We start from the raw sequence: 17,621 nt of genomic DNA, 5'->3' as shown, positions 1-17,621 counted from the left end.
ATTCCTATCCTTTTCTGCAGAAGGGAGTGTGTAAACTGCCAAGTACCCGTGACTTGGACACTTGGACGTTTTCTGAGAAGTTAGGTGTCCCCAGGACCTTTATCCTTCTCTCAGGCAGAATATACCACCAAGTTCCTTTCTGAGTGCTCTTTCCGTGAATCTTTGGTAAATTTGCATAGTGGGTTCATATTCTCTTATGTTCCTATGTTCCTTCTTTGCACTGGGGCCCTGGCAGCAAGAGGGGAAAATAGCCTTTCACACAAGGAACTGGCTTAAGTTTAGATCAAGCAAGCCTAGTGGGATGGTAATGACATTCCCAGCATCCAAGTTTCTGCCTTCAGGATATGTGAAGCTAGAAAACAATGTCATTCATTCAACATTTATAGAGAACACACACTGTACAGTGGCTCTGTGCAAGTACTGGAGGGCAGGCAAAAGTGCAAAACCTAACTGGCTCTTGAGGATTCCTGCTAGAAAGAGCAGGTCAACTGTAACACAGACCTTATACTCCTGGAAGGAATTCTTGGGTGAATAAAGTCTGCTTATTTAAAATAAGCATGGAAAACTATACCAACAGCTCAATGTGCCTTTTAAGAATAGGTCAGATAAGTAGGATTTAGCCATAATCTCTACCGTGTTAGAGCACTCGGAGAAGACGTAAGGTGTTCTCAGCTTACTTTGCATTACTTGTGTGTCTAGACAGTTGCCAGCATGCTAACAAAGAGAAGGCCAGTACTACAATGTGGGAAAGATTAACTTTGACGGAAAGTGGCTTCCAAGGAGAACAAAAAGGTAACATTTTCATCTGGAGTGATTCCAACCACCACTGAGGCATCCTAACACCCTGGGTACACCCTCTGTGCCCAGGCTCAACCTTAGACAGCCGAGATTGAGCAGTGCACCTCAGCATCCTGGAGTCCACCGCATGCACCGAGTTCCCTGCTCCCGGGGTCGCCTGCCTGGCGCCTTCAAGGTCGCCATGGCAACCATGGGGTAGCAAGACCAGTCCCTGAACGTCCAGCCTAGAAATCCAAACTGGCAGCAGTGGCACGAGCGAGTCGCCTCAGCTCCTCCCCCCGAGGGGACAGCGCGATCCTGTGCCGTGGGCGCCACTTGAGCAGCATCAGTGGTCGAGCGCTCCGCGGGCCCCAGACCGGCCGGGATCCCGAGCTGGAGCGCGCCACGCCGCCTTTTCATCTGGTTTCTCCGCGGGGCCGGCAGCTCCTCCGGACCAGACAGGCCGCCCATCCTTTCTCCGCTTTACGGATTTCCGGGGGCGACGAATTTTGCCTCGGTCCCTACGAGCATCTCTCCGCTTCGCTCCCCCGCCCCTCGCGACTCCCCCCACCCCTGGGCGCGCGCGCGCACACTCACTCACACTCGCAGGCGCGCGTGCGCACGCCCGCGCGCCCCGAGCCGCGGAGTCTCCAGCGCCCCTGAGCAGATCCCACTCTCCCGGGCGCTGCTACTCACACAGGCTTCCAGCCGCCACGGGGCGTCCTCTGTCTGCGGCAGCGGCGGCGGCGCGAGCGGAGGCTGCAGTCTAGCCGGGTCTGGCTGCCCTGCGCCCTGGACAGAGTCCGGCAGAAGCGCGATCGGGAGGAGACGCCGAGGCAAGGAGGAGCCGCGCCGCGCCCGGCGCTCGCTTGCCTCGAATCCCCGCACCGCGGCCCCAGGTAAGCGGCTCCGCGGCCCGCAGCATCCCCCGGGCGTAGAGACTCGCCGCCCGGGGGAGGGGGGGTTCCCGGTCCCGCCCCCGCCGCTGCCGGGGAAACAAGGCACCGAGGGGAGTGGGCGAGGGGGAGGGGAGCGGAGCTGGAGGTGAGGCTGGAAGACAGCGGTGTGGGGGAGCCCCCTGCGCCCTTCCCCGACGCTCCCCGGGCTCCCGCACTTTTACGAGCTGGGGGTGTCCGGCGCCCTACACATGTTCTCCGCTCTTTTTATCGCTGGCCGGCCAGTGTTCGCTCTGGCTCCGCGCCTACTACGCACCAACCGCCTGCCCTGCACCTTGGACAGCGCACCCCGCCGCTCGCCTCCCGGGAACCGCACCCGGGACCCTGTCCTGCTCGCGTAGCCTTCCGGTTGTTCCCTTCTTTCCACAGTGCCCTCCTCCTGTCTTGCATAGCATCTCCCCGCCTTGACGTTCTCCACTCTGGCGCGGGCCAGAAACTTTCCTCTCTGCCCGATCTGCGCGAGGTACTATTGTTGTTTATTTGTGTCTTTCCCTCTCGCCGGGAACTGGACACAAGGACAGGTCTTCTTCTGCGGGCGATTGCCTGCCTTGCCCAGTCCAAGACCGCACTGGGCAGCCGGACTTGGACACCCGGCCGGCGCCTCGGCAGCTGGACGCCCGCGGGTTCCCCGCCTCTCTGGACACGTGCACTCCTCCCACGGACGCGGCCCCTCCCGGACCACCCTATGTCCTCCCCCTGCATGGCCACGGCCACCCCATAGGTTGGACACCCGGGATCTCAGGCTCTGATTGGCTGACCGCGTAACCCCGCCTCCTTAGAGGGGGTGGTTCTGGAGTGTTGTGGTTGTCATCCCGCAGCGAGCACATGGGGGAAGTGGGGTCGACAGGTGGGGAAGCCCAGCCCTATGGCACAGGCATCCCAGTGTATGTAACCCGGCCACTATAATTCCTTCAGATTGTACCTTGTGCTATACTCCTCCTTCCGCAGTCTTCCACTGTTATAACATTGAAAAAATTTAAAATTTTGCCGAGATTATGTTTGTTCAGTGGTAGTGATTTTTAAAAGTAGCTTTAGGAGAATGCAGAAAACGAATGCACAAGAGGAGATTCGTGGCAAACTGGGCTGCAGATTTGAGTTTGGTTCTTTGGAGGAAGTAATGAAAGGGTCATTAAGGGATCTGAGGAAGGTGGAGAAAGAAGGGAAATGGATTGATGGCAGAGACCCTGGTGCTTATGAACTCAAAGAAGGAAGTGGTAGGTCTTTTGTAGGTTGCGATGTGAAAGTCCCTGGGAGCTCAAGTGGGAGGCAGCTGCGTTCTGCTGAAGACTGCTCTCTCTAGAAAAGTAGTAATTTTGTCTAGTACTTAGGTTGTGATTAACGCACTTTGCTTTTGTTTTGCTAGCGTTGCACTCTTGATAGGAGACATAGTAATAATGTCCGCGCACATAATGGATATTGATTATTCCGCTTTCTTGTAATATGCAGATTTGCAAATGGTAATGAATTTCATCCCTCTAGAGGGAAGCATTAGTTAAAGTGCTTTTGAAATATCGTGAGGCAAGACGGATGGGCGCTGTGTGAAATCTAGAGACTGTCCCGACATTGCGTAGTGCCATTCCAGAAATACGTATAAATGACTTTTATTTCTCTTCATTTCAAAGCTTGATTGCTTCTGGCATTTTCGAGCTTTAATTCCTTCAGGCTGTTTTGATGGCGTGTCTGAACATCTTAAGGATATTGTAATTCTTATCTTTGTAACCTTGTCAGTGCAAAGCAAGCGGCAAGGGATTCAGGATAATGTTGACAACTTTATGTTGAGTACACTGTGTGTTATTTTATTTGTAAGCTGGTGAAATATGCAAAAGGAACATAGCATGACTGTAATTACCCAGGGACCCATATCCAAACAAAGTGGAGAGTCATGTGAGGCTATTCCAGGGAGAGCAATTCAATTATTTTTAAGACGAATAAATTTTAAAGATTTCTATGTGTAAATGGTAACACTAGTTGAATGGTCTTTTAACACACTTATGGTCTTGTAGCACATATTAAGTAAAATGGCTTATTTAATATGCGAGATAGTTCAAAGGAGATGACAAAGCTTTCCAATTATCTATTATGTAAGTAGGTAGAAGAGCCTTGCTCTCTGGAAGGCTTCATAATCAAGGAACAGGGTTAGACACATCTGACACATCTCAAGTCATTGCTGGTGCTGAGAAAATGATTCTGACTGTGTTTTCATTTCTCTAGTTCATGCTTTGATTTTCCCACATGGATTTAGATGCTGGCTGCAGGCCTACGGAATTTATATGTGTGTAGACTGGAAAAGAATGTGTGTAATAGCACAAACATATATGGGTATGTGTAAGATATATATTTATGTCTGCATGCAGTTATAAACTGATACATATGATTTTAGGGTACATGCAACATATTTATATTCATATATACATTATTGTCGGCCTCAGAAATTTTGCTCATCTCTTCTTGTCCGAAAGGTGGCCCTGTTTTAAACTGTAAAAGCATTATCACCAGTAGAATTGGCCAATAGATCACAGAAACAGACAATAGTATTTTGTTGCCTGGCAACCACCTACTGTGAATGAAAAACAGAGCAGTGACAGCTGCTTGCACATCCTGATCCTCAGCCTGTGGCTCAGGCATGGACGCCCTCCGCTTGACGCACATCTGCAAGTTTCACTTCAGACGGGTGAGCCTGTCTCTTTAAAAAAAAATGTCAGCAACACAATTTTGAATTTTTTGGTTGTAATAAGAACTATGTGGTGATTGTTGATGAAATGAAGCTGCTCAAAGCCTGGTGTAAACACAAAAACCAAAGTGGGAAAGAGGCTTATAACCTTGGCATTCTTCCCTTTAGAATCATTAAACATCCCAAGCACACGTTCACCACCATCAGGTGCTGTTAGGATTATAAAAGCTTGAGCTAGGTCTCTGATACCTAAGTAGATGGCAGCCTTTTACTGCTAAAAGCCAAGTAGAGAGTGATGTTCTCTAGCTTAACCATTTAATTCTAAGCATCACTGAGGTGCAGGAGGGATGCAACAGCCTGGTGACAGCCCACAGGATCGCTTCCCTGGGATTCCTTGCGATGAAATCCCTTGATGATTTTTCTTTTACTTTCTCTTCTAAATGATTCTTTCTTTGTTTTTCCCCCATTGGAATTTGTAGCTGGGATTAAATCAGAATACTTAGAAAGTACATAGTAATTACAAGTAAAGGTCAGTGCGGACACGCTAGGCTCCACTGTGGACTGAGATGCACTGCACACAGTTTATTCTGCATTCAGGCCCATGAACCCACCTCTTTCCTGCCACCTGCAATCTCTGTTTATAGTTTTGAACAATCTTTAATATTCTCTTATCCTGTGTGAGCATCTTTGTGTGTGTACATGCATGTGTGTGTGTGTGTGTGTGTGTGTAGGGTGCACCTTTGTGTAGAGGGTCATTTTCATGCAGAGACTATCGAGCATAGTTGGATGTTGTTCCATTTACCTAAGTGCCCTCCTCTTTATTTTCTGAGACAGGGTATTTTAGTGGACTCAGTCTTGCTGATTAGACTAAACAGGCTGGCCAGAGCCAGAGTCCCAGGGGTACACTTGTCTCCACATCTCCAGTGTTAGGATTACAGGGATACATCATTAAAAAAATTAAATTTGTGTGTGTGTGTGTGTGTGTACACAACAAATTCAGGTCTTTGTGCTTGTTCAGCAAGCAATTTACCAACTGAACTATCTCACAGTCCCCATGACATTTTTGACAGTGGTGAGATTCCAGATTGTGTTGGTCAGTTTGTCTTTCTCCAAGAGTTCAGATATTACAGGTAGCTGACGGACGACAAGCAGCTTCCTTTCCTGCATCATAAGCGCTGTAGGGTCTTTGGTGAAGGTGGAATTGATTGCAGTGCATTACGTGCATGTCACATGTCACGACGCTAGCAAAGCCATCTTTCCAGGGGTTCTACATGTCAGTAGAAGGCAGGACTCTGAAGTTGTAATCTGGATTGTTCCTGAACTCAAAACTGACCGTGAACATATTATCAGTGCAAACTTAGTCCACTCATGCATTTCTAACATGTCTAGTAACTTAGGAAATGTACTGTACACATGACACCGTTTGCAGTTCCTCATGCTAGTGAAGAATCTACATTCCCTTGGCCTGCTGCTGCTGAGGACAGTAAACCTTTACAATACAGCACCTCCAGTGAGGGACCAAAGTGGTCTGCTTGGGGGAGCGATGCAGTGACGGCGCTAAGTGCCACTGAAGAGGCGTTTTCACCAGAAAAGATGCACTTTTGCAGATTTATAGGGGGATAAATTGATTTGCAGCATTTTAAACTTAGCTTTAGAAGCCTGCTATTAATTTGTTCTAGCCAGGAAGATTTTCAAACAGAATAATAGCTTGGCAGATTTCGAGTGAACTTCACTGATACCAAACATTTTCCATTGTCTGAGTATAGTTTGTCCAGGGCACGCACTTGTTTTCGAGCTTCAGAGATTAATCTGAATTTCAAGGTTATTTAAGGGAAAGAATTTCTGAACCACTTCTAAATGCATTTGCATAGTGTAATGTTAAATATTTGATAGCCACACATTTAATCTGCTGGAATCTTGGAATTTTGTTTCCTTCTCCTATTTTCTCATGTAAGATAATGTGTTTATAGGTGCAAAGAGATCAGACATGACACTCTACACCTTTTTCCTTTGCTGTTTCTATCCTTGTGATAGAATACAGTTAGAGTTAGTTTTTTTTAAATGTGGTGAAGAGATGGTTTAAATAAAGGATGTTTACAGTTTCAATTTCCTTATGTCACCTTCTGTTCTTAGAACCCATAAACTCTCAGCCACCCAGATAGAATTATTACAAAAAAAAAAAAAAAAAAACCCAACAAGTAAATGCATAAGCTACACGGCATTGCCACCCTCCAGGCCAGGCAATGGAGCATCTCTTCCTATTCCTAGGAATGTGTTTACCTCTGCACACGTCTAAGTGCATATGGACGTGAAAGGTCTATTGACTCTTGTGAACAGAACTAGTAGTATTTAACTGGAAGATATGTGTGAGGTCATATTTGAAGTGAAGATGTAATATTCAGAATTTTCAAAAATTGGATAGCATAGAAAGGATAAGAATTGTTCCTTTTGGAAAGTTTTTTTTTTTCAGCTATTTTGATAATACGACCAACTGTAACACTTGGAACAGCACTCAGGACCTGCAGCAGAGGCTGGCATGTGGGAGACAGGTTCGGCTGCCTTCCTGTCTTCTCTGTGTCATAATGCAAATATTCCAGTATTCCTCCTTAGGATATGGAGAAGACATGACTGTCATTTAGTAGTAGTTTTTCTATTTAAAAAAATCTGAAATAGCTAACATAGCCAGTGATATTTTGGAATATACCTCCTGCCAGTGTAAAGAGCCACGCGAGAATTATTGATTTTTCACAAATACAGGTATCCCTACTGTAGAACAGCTCTTTAAGAGCCCACAGCAGCATAACAAAGGTTGCGGCTGTAAGTCTGAAGGGATACCTTATTTAGTTGGCACTGGAGGGTGAAGCTTGTGAGCTCCAGTGTAATTATGGGAATGTGGCCAAGGGTTGGTGGCTAGCATCTCAAATGGTGGGGAAATAGCCATGGATGAGGTCTTTAGAGACTACAAGTGACTCAAGCCTCTGCTTTGGTCTCATTTGCAAGGAGACACCTTGTGTACCCAGAAAGCCTCAGAAGCCATTGTGCACATGAGGGCCCAGAGTTATCATCTCTATCCAGATGCCCAGGTTTTATACCCTCTGAGAAGGACCTTTATCCTGTTGGACCTTGGTGATGGAGAGAGGGTGAGGACCCTAGTATAAGTTCTAATTGTTCATCCTTTACTCTCCCCCTGCTTAGCTGTTTGCCTTTTATGTAGGATTTTACTCCTGTCTGCATATCAACAAGTCTCTGTGAACACATAAGCCAATGGTTAAACGGGAGCTGATACTTAAAGTATAGTTTGACTATCCCTAGTTGGAGAGTCTGTAGTCCACAAGTAGGAAATTCCACACCTGACATCACGGTGGGGGGGTGGGGGGTGGGTTGCTGTCAGATCATAGGTATACTAAAAATATAGGGTAAAGTTTGCTTCTGGCTACATGGATATAAAACATAACTGAATTTTATGTTTGGGTCTCACCCTTAAGATATCTCTTTATATGTATGTAAATATTCACAAATAAAGTTCAAAACTTCTGGTCCTAATCAGTTTGGATGGTAGATTTCAACCTATGCCTTCTAGACATAAGATTCTTGTCTTATGTATATTAGTGATCAATATACGTTTATCTGGTTTTGGTAGTGAAATTGTATTTACTATTTTATTAGGTAAGGGGCCAATTTTCTTTTTGGTCTAGGGACACTTTCAATGCCTATGAGATTATTTCTTCAATAGACATTTTTGGAGTATTTACTATATGAATGGTACTGTATTTGGTCCTGGGGTTTATAAAGACTCTCAATACATCATTCTAGCTGTTTTGAGAGGACATTTTTACTTCTAGAAAATTGTACAAATTCATTGTGGTCTTTAGAGGAGTTGACAGGGTCCATCAAAGGCTTTGAACTTTAATGGGATCTGTCGGCCCATCTTAAACCTGTCCGTTCAGAGGACTCTCTTGACCTGCTCTTCACAGTACCAATTTGCAGATCCTACCAAGACCATATGGGAATGTGCAGGGACATGTCCAGGGGGAGTAGACAGAGTCAGCTTCATATTCAGTGTCATACGCTGCATGCTTCTGTACTAGTTTATAGAATTCTTCTGTAAAGTTCTCCTATTCTCTACCTGAGGCTGTTTCCTCTCATGTATTGGATAGCATGGTAGTACAGTATAGTAAATGGCCTCCAGAGACAAAGCCAAGCTTTGTTTTACCCTGGGCCATGATGACCATGGTAGTCATAATGGATGCTCTGTCCTGTGTCCCAGAGTTCCACCATGAAACTGCTCCCCAGTAACCCAGGGAGGCCGCCCGTTAACGCCTGTTAACGTAGGGATTAGTGGCTGTGTAGCTTCTACTAGGATTTCTTCCTAAGACAAGTAGCTTGCATTTCAGTTCTGTTCGTAGGTCTACTTCTATGGAGACCCACACAAGAAACAGCAGAACCTGCATTATTCTCCATGTGTTTATTTTTTACCTTGATGCAAGTTTGGGAGACCCGGTGTTGGGTGATAAAGTGTTCCTGAAGGCTGTGGATGAGGGCATTGCACTTTGGATTTGGAGCTCGGAAAGATTACTCTGGCAGATGTGTGGGGAACAGACCAATGTGAGAAGGACTGGGGGCATGGACACCAGCTGGGAGGTAGCCCTGTCCATGGAAGCCGCGATAAGCACTTGAACAAAACTAGTAAGGAGAGCCTAGTCTGCTGGTGGAGATGTAGGGGAGGGCAGGAGATGCAGTTTGGTGGAGTGCTGCCCAGAAAAGTCAGCACAACACAGATACCTATGACATGTGCTGAGGTAGCTCATTGCCGTGCCTGAGGGGGAGAGCTTCAGTCTTCCATCCTGCACTGTTCCCCTGCCCCGCCCCTCAGACTCAACAGCCCAGAAATGGCTGGGACTCTTTCTTTCTAGCTTATAATCACACTCAGGCTCTCGAGAGTTAAATTGTACAATTCAGGCATAAATACAAGAGACAAAAAGATAAATTGCTGAGTATAAATAATTCACCGTTAGGTCATTAAAGGAAGAACATTAGATTTTACAGGAAGGCTTTGGAGAATTGTAGAGAACAGTCGGAGAGATCTTTGACGCCTGTTCATGTTGTGATGAATGGTGACTTTCTTTCTCCCTTGCTTGTGGCCAAGAAGTGATATTCCTCCAGCATCAGGTTCTGGGAGAGGAGCATGGCTTGCTGTACTGTGTCTATTGTTCTCTCAGTCTGATAGCAGTTACTTTAGCTAAGTGAATGAGAAGTAGCTGGGGTGGGGCTAGTTTTTCCCTTTTTGTTCTGCATAATGCCCAGCTCTCGACTGCCGTTTCTCCTGCCAGTTTTTAGTCCACAAGCTCCCAGTGGAGATCAAGGGCTACTGAGACCGAGAGAAAGAAAGCATAAATCCATAAAGAGAAATGTTTTGAATTAAATGCTTAATTATGAAGCGAGCGAGTTAGAGCTTGTTAGATGATATGAAATAAGATAAGGTAGGCTTCTAATTAGTATTGTGTGAATACTAATATTCTGGCTCTGTCTGAGGTAAGACTGTGAGGGTGAATAATCAAGCAAGGGCAGCCTATCACCGTGCTTTTTTTTTTTCTTCTTTTTTAAAGTGCCATTGAGTCAATGACAAACAGAGACCAAATTATGAAAAGCTAAAGAATGGGCCTGCAAAGAGCTTACTGGTATATGACTATCAGGGAGGACAAAGAGTTATGACAGCAAAAGTACTGGCATTGTAGAGGACAGGGGCACTATGGGAGAAAGAGAATGAAATACAAGAGACCTTGCTGATGGAGGATGTGGACATGTGTGGGTGGCATTTGACTTCAATCATGCTTTTCACTTTTAGGTATCTCTTGGTCAGATCCTGCAAGGACAAGATCTTGTCAAAGCAGAGCATACAGTGTAGTCTTACACCTGGGATGTTGTGTTAGTACAATCCTCTTGTACTGGGACTTCACACGGTTTTATTTGTATGACTTTCATTTCTTTGTCATTGGTTTAAGACAGGGTCTGGAAACTGCTGTATCGACAGGGCTGCTGGCCTCAATAGCTAAGACCCTTCAGTCTCTGCCTCTTTAAGTGTTGGAATAATAGGTGTGCACCACCACCCGCAACTCAACATTTATTTTTAAAAGTCGGATTTTTTTTTTCACTCTAGAGTTTTAGTCACTTGCCTGGACTAGTCCTGGCTAAAGTATAACTGAAGAAAGGATAATATAGAGTAAGATTCCTTGGTGTCTTTGCACCCTGGGATTCTGAGGAGTGGCATCAGGAGCCACCTGAACATGGCAGAGATGTCAATTTCAGTTGCCTTGTTTGCCCCTGTGACCAGTGCATGGCCCTAAGAAGGCTTCTAAAGTGTTTTGTAATAGAAGTTTGTTATTAGAAACCCATCAGGACGCCTCTTCTTTTATTAGTGTGTATCCTTCCCTCTCCAGCTGGGTACCTTTCTCTATGTTTTTCCCTCTTCTTCCCTGTTTAAGAAGGTGATCACTCCCACAGGCTACCTTTTCCAGCTTCCAAGCCAGCAGGTGGGAAGCAGTAGTGAGATTAGCAAATCCACGCCTACTTTTTGCTTCGGGCAGCATCCCTGACAGTAGCATCCCTTCTCTGCCATTCAGTCATGCTTCCACATGCCTTCTCTCATTCTTACTGCTCACTAGTGATGTAGACCAAGGCTGTAGGACCATCATGTGTTCTCTACAGCTTCCTGCTCTCAACCTCCGGACCAGGTCCCATTACTGAATACAACACCTACATAACTCATGGAAGGTGGAGATGTGGCTCTGGTGCCTATACAGAGCCTTTACCTCTACCTTCCCTTGTCTTCGGTATAATAAGATACTTTGCATGCTACAGAGAGTGAAGTAGAGACATCAAGCCAGGTGCAATCTACAGCCTTCGATCTACGATGACTACAATAGCAATGACACTTGACTGCCTACAAGATATCTATGTTAGTACAATGGTGGCTCAACGCTTGTGGAAGTTACCAACTAATAATTGATTTGACTTAACGCCCACTCCATGAGACGGAACCCATACCTGACACTGATTGGGTGACTAAGAACCTAAGACTGGACAGCCTAGGGACTTAGGGTAAAACCAAATAATACAAGACTAAAGAAAAAGGAAATTGGTGATAAAATGACTCCTGGTGATATTCTGCTATCCCCATCGTTCAGCATATTGTTCAGTCATCATCAGAGAAGCTTCTTCCTGCAGCAGGTGGGAACAAATATAGAGACCCAGAGCCAGACATTACTCAGAGAGTGAGAGATCTTGGAATGTTCAGCCCTACATGGGATGTCTCCGTCAGATTCCTCCCCTGGGAGTTGAGGAAACTCTGCAGAAAGGAGGCAGGAAGAATGTAAGCGCCAGAGGCTCTGAAGGACACCAAGAAGACAAGGGCCCTCTTAGTCACCATGAATAAAGCTCATAAACTCACAGAGACCGAGGCAACATGCACAGGCCTGCACCAGGTCCTCTGTGTTTATATTACAGCTTCCAGTTTAGTGTTTTTATGGGATTCCTGAGTGCAAATAAATAGGTTTCTTATTCTTGTATCTTCTCTTGGACTCTCTTCCCTCTGTTGAGTTGTCTTGTTCAACTTTGATTTGATGTTTTCTTAAATTATATTTTTAAAAATGAATGAATGGGTGAATAAATGAATGAGTGAAAATCTAGCCACTAGGGTAAAGTTTAACAAAAGCTTCCTTTTATACCCACTGGAAGAGAGAAAGTTTGTTTTCTCAATGGAGTGACACTGGGTAATATCAACCACTCCAGGCCAGGCCTCATGTAGTTGACTAACATAGAATGGACTTTACAGTTGTTTGAATGTTTGCTTGGTATTTTAGTTTTGTTTGTTTGTTTATTTTCATGTGCCTTTATTTGGTTATAGTTTTTTTTCCTTTTGTGTGTTTTGTCTTGGTTTTCACTAATGGTTTAATGAAAGTTGTTCCTTTGGGATTTTGTTTTTTGAGATAGTACTCAGAGTTGGGTGGATAGGGAGGGAGAGGGTCTGGAGGGACTTGGGATGGGAAGAAGATCAAAATTTAAATATTGTCCTTAATAATAAACAACTAATTAAAGGAACCCCCAGGCCAGCTGTTGGCTTGAAGCTTTGTACTCCTCTGCCATCTGAATAAGCAGCTTTCTCTTGTTTCCTCAGTGGGAAAGTTTTGAAGCAATTTGTTTCCATAGGTAGACAGCCCTCAGTTTCTTAAAGCATGGAGACAATGTGTATCTGACAATCCTGTGTTCATATCCTCAGTTTCCCCACAGTTTCCACCCCTTTCCTGACCCTTTAGTACTTAGTTTCAAAGTACCATTTTCTCTTTGTTGAGTGATTTGGCATTCTGGCAGTTTCTTTCCAGTGTCTCTGTTACTGTCTTTCCCCACTAACACTAATCTGTTACAGGATTCTTTCCGACTGTATGTCTATGAAATATTCTTGACATATTAACATGCTAATTCATGACTCACTCATGTGAATATTCTGGGTTTATGATCATACCTCTGCTGCACCTGGGTTCACATTTGCTGGCATTGTACTTCTCTGTATCAAGATGTTTTTTTTTTTTTTTAATTTGTTTCTGTCAGACTCCTCCATGTCCCTCCTCTAGAAGTATGTGTGTTTCTAGAACCAACACAGAGGGCAAGAAAGAAGATAAGGATGCTTTGGAAAGAAGGGAACTGGAAACACATAGACTCCAACTGGAAAGCAAGTTACAAAGGCACGTGAGGGGCCACCAAAGCTGGAACTGTAATGCACTCACACCACCCTAGGCTGGGTCGATAAAAGAGTGTCTTGGGTCCGTGACAGATGGCAGTGGGGCAGTGGCTGCTCAGGCACACCTCCCCTGCCAAAGCAGTCTTATTGTCTGCCGCCATAATGGTTCTTGAGCAGGTTTGTCTATTCTACAGGACTCCAAGTCCAAGACAGGGTTGGATGTTGCCTTTACATAAAACGATTAGAGATAACTTCCGATGAGATGCTTACCAGGGCATGAGAATCATCTGAGGTGCTCTGCCCTTAGATACCAGAAGCAGCCCACTGACCACTGCAGCCTGCCTGGTGGATGTTCTTAGAGCTATCTACATCGTCACCAGCCTTACAGATGTGAGACCTAGAAAAATGCAAAGCTTTCCTAAAATAATTTAAGTATTGAAGGATGGCTTTGGACCAGGCACTGAATGTGGTCTCCTTGCCTCCTGGTGGGCACAGGGCTTGGGGATGTTTTGTGTGATGGTGCACATGGCTATGAACAGATGGATCGTCTTGGAACCTGCCTGCAAGGCTACTTGCTTGCTTCTGCTCTCTATAATAAGAAGTGGTGAGTTTGGGGCTGTAGGTTGTGGTGGATTAGGTGGCTCTGGGTGAGCCGACAGTGGAAAAGAAATAAGCTTATTTCAGATGAGCATAAGCTTCAAGGCAACTAATTAAGACACACTTCAGCTTCATGGGAAAATTAGGATTCTAGTTAATACAAGTGCCGGGCTGGAAAGAGGCGAGTCACCTGCTCACCTGTAATCAACGAGGAACTGTTTAGTAACAAAACATCAATTACGCGTGTGCTGGTGTGACTTTCTCCTCATTCTCTTTCTCTTTTATCTCAGACTTGACTGAGTCCAGATTCCCTTTTCCTCTGGACTCTGTGCACCTTTCTTCAAGAGAGCCCATGCTTTCGTGAGAGAAAATAAAGGCTTCTCATACCATTCCCCCCCCAACCCCAAGACAGGTCTTTTTGCCCATTTCACTTGTGTCTTTCTACAGAGATGCACACTTGCTTTCGTGCAGTGGTGTGAGGAAAGAGACTTAAAGTGGACATTTCTATGTTTTTGAGGCTCAGCTCTGACACATAACAGATAGGTGTTTAGAAGTCAGAGAGTTCGCCATTTCTGTTCATTGGTCAAAGTACTCACCATTGTTGGGTGTTGGGCAGACCCTATGTAGTTCTGATTCTTAACAGCTGCTCATCAAAGTATTATTTTTGACCTATGCATTTTAAATCTCACACAGCACCGTGACCTAGCTTGATACTCCTTTTGTGGTAGAGATTTAATGCTTTTGGAGAAAAGCACACTAGATAATCACGGTGCCATATGAATAGGTAGCTATTGTGTCAAGTTCACACTAGATGCTGAGAACACAGTAGTGAACAAAATAATCATTATTCCTGCTTCCTGGGAGTCCATGGCTTACTGAAAACGACATTAAATAAACAAACCGAAAATAATTATATAATTGGAACCCATGACAATACTTGGAAAAGACCAGGTTTCTCTGCAAGAGTAATAACGAGGGTGCACTGGTCAGGAAAGCCGTCTCTGGGAGAGTAATTTATAAATGAAAGCCTGGAGGGTAGTTACGATTATCCAGGTAGGGAGTCCTATGTGTGGTGCCCAGAAAGAGCTTAGTTTTTGGAAACTAAAAAATGGCAAATCAACGTTGCCAGGCACCAGATAGTGAGGGTGGACTGTGCCTACTGAGATTGATAGTGCCTTCTGCTCTGTGGCATGAACTTAAATCTTACTTTAAGTGTGCTGGGAGACATTCAGAGGCTGTTGCCTTCCCTTATTTTTAAGTGGAGGAGAAACCATATTACATCATTTGGAAATGAGCAATGTGGTTGTCTTCAGTGTACTTCAAAGACTGTGAAAGTACCCCACCTACTTCTTCTAAAGCACTTCATCTTTGTGCAAGGGAACCCTGTACTCAAGCAGTGACCAGAGGAGTTCAGGGGAAGCGCTGAGGACTGGTATTGGTCCACAAGGCCTCTCCGGCAAGTTTATAGAGGGGTCAGAAGAGAAAACACTGGAAGCAAGAGATCCAAGTTGGAGATGATTTATCAAGTCCAGGAGTAAATGATTACAGGCTCCAGAACAAGGCCCATGAATAATGAGTGTAGATAGAGAGGAACAGAATGATCCAAGACAGGGTCACACAATCAAGTCTGATTATCTGTAAGGGATTGAACTGTTGTAATTATGTATGTCCCTGTCCCAAAGAGTGCTCTCTAGCCCTACTCAGGCCTGTCTGGTGAAACTACAGCCACTTGAGTCCACCTCAGAATCCTGATGCAGAAGGATGGAGGATGGTTCCAGAAGGAGTCTTACTGCAGTGAAGACTTGGGGGCCAGTGATTGTTCTCTTCCTGTTCATTCTTTACTGAAGATTAAAAGTGGCCAATTGCCTGTCTCAATGGAACTGAACTAGTACAAGGTATAAAACAGACAAATGCACAATCAGACCTATACTTAGGATTTTGCGTGGGATTGGGAGGGGGATGCACTTTAACTTTACTCCAAAGCTAAATATGCAGTACAAATGAATGGTTAGGTAGATTTTATTTTTGAACCCTCCCCCAAGACCAGTTTGACTCTCCCAGAATGCAATGGTGACTGAATTGGTAAATACAGTATAGCAATTTATTGTAGAAGAAACACATTAGTGGTGGGAATTAACTTGTAAAGCTTTTACCTTATCCTTGTAAAATTTCTATTACTTTAAAGAAATGTTCATACCAATAAACTAACTTTAGAAGCTGGGGTTCTAGAGACTATCTTTTGGAGATCTTAGAAGCTATAGTAAAATTCACCAATAAACAAATCATGGTTGTTATCTTGACTTGTTTCCTGTTTGTCCTCAGTGGATTTTTTCCAGTCCAGATCAAGCCTGCACATTCATGTTGCTAAACTAATGGTGTTCGGAAATCTTTGAAATAATTATTCCCCAACAATTTATATCAGATATATCCAGTGATAACTTTAGAATCGAAACTCAGAGAGAGCATGTAGTCCCTTGGTTTGCTTGAAGCCATTACCATGGGACTTGCATCTTGTGGGGCACCTTAGGGGTTTGTCCAAGGGAGAGTATGGCTATCCAGCCTCCTTCAGGGATAAGCTGACCTTCTCTGCCCAGTGTATTGACCTGCAGTCATCTACCCTTTGCAGCTCTGAGTGACCTCCATAGTCCCTGGTCTTCTGGACACAGTGTCTCATTGTTCTGTGTCTGCTGCTGTCTTTCTGTGTGAGGCTTCTTACATGAGACGAAGCTCCATTTCTGAAAGAGGATACTTCCCTTTGATCGGTGTCATTTCAAGTCTCCTGAAAGATCAAGAGACATCTGGAAACCTGGTTATGTCTCCCTTTTTTCAACATGTAGCTCTGAAAGAAGTTCCATTGCTTCATCATTGACTTTTATAATGGAATAATATTTTGAGTACCTGGCTAGTTTCTTTTTTTTTCCTTCCAGAACATTTAAGTTTAGAGGGATTTTGGAGGCAAAGCTGTCCCTTTATTTTGTCATACAGACAGAATCGGTAAATACCCAGGTTATTTTTAAGTTTAATTTTCTTCTCACAAAATGCATGCCTTTATTAAATAAAGTAAAATACTATAGAAGAGGCGGAAAGAATAGACCATTTCTCAGAAACCCCAGAGACAACCATTGTTGACACTTTAGAAAAATTCTCCCCTGAGAATCTCTGACTGTGCTGTGTGGAAGTGGGTGGGAGTGGGTGGGGTGTGGGGTTGTATTCCCATATAAACACTACATACAAATACATTGTAAACAAATGGGATTTTTGCCTTATATGTTAGTCTGCTGTATTTTTTCTAATAAAATGTAGGCATTGTTTCATTTCAGACATTGTATATAACATATATAATATAGTATTTGTATTTTTAATGATTGAATACAGGATACTTTTTGTGCTGACTAGTTTTATGTCAACTTGACACAAGATAGAGTAACTGGAGAGGAGGGAACATCAATTGAGAAAATACTTCCATAAGATTGGGCTATAGGTAAGCCTTAAGGCATTTTCATAATTAGTGATTAATGGGGGATGGCCCAGCTCATTGTGTGTGGAGCAGGTGGTCCTGGGTTCTGTAAGAAAGCAGGCTGAATTAAGACATGAGGAACAAGCCATTAAGTAGCATCCCTCCATGGCCTCTGCATCCGCTCTTGCTTCCAGGTTTCTACCCTGCTTGAGTTCCTGTCCTGACTTCCTTTGATGATGAACAGTGATGCAGAAGTGTAAGCCAAATAAACCCTTTCCTTTCCAACTTGGTTTTGGTCATGGTGTTTCATTGCAGCAAAAGTAACCCTAACTAGGATAACTTTCATGCTCAGAAACAATTCTTGTACCAAAGTGGCATAATAATGAAAATCTATTGAAAAATTCTACTGTGGTAATTTGGATTCTGAGT

The 17,621-nt window shown here is 44.4% G+C and overlaps 1 protein-coding gene across 6 annotated transcripts in view; it reads left to right on the top strand.

Annotated features, from left to right (window-relative positions):
- The first annotated feature begins 1,367 nt into the window (after positions 1–1,367).
- Positions 1,368–17,621, top strand: part of Enox1 (ecto-NOX disulfide-thiol exchanger 1) — a 547,589-nt gene continuing 531,335 nt past the window's right edge. For 3 of the 6 annotated variants that reach the window (XM_076930693.1, XM_034498831.2, XM_076930692.1), the window contains exon 1: positions 1,393–1,676. The gene's annotated coding sequence lies outside the window, so the exon portion shown is untranslated. Of the gene's footprint in view, positions 1,677–17,621 lie in introns of all 6 variants that reach the window. The other 3 variants (XM_076930694.1, XM_076930695.1, XM_034498830.2) reach the window with 2 other exon arrangements.

Source organism: Arvicanthis niloticus, chromosome 3 (genome assembly GCF_011762505.2).
Source record: "Arvicanthis niloticus isolate mArvNil1 chromosome 3, mArvNil1.pat.X, whole genome shotgun sequence".
NCBI classification, from domain to species: Eukaryota; Metazoa; Chordata; class Mammalia; order Rodentia; family Muridae; genus Arvicanthis; species Arvicanthis niloticus.
The sequence above is the reverse complement of the archived record's forward strand: the minus strand, read 5'-3'. Positions and strand labels throughout refer to the sequence as shown.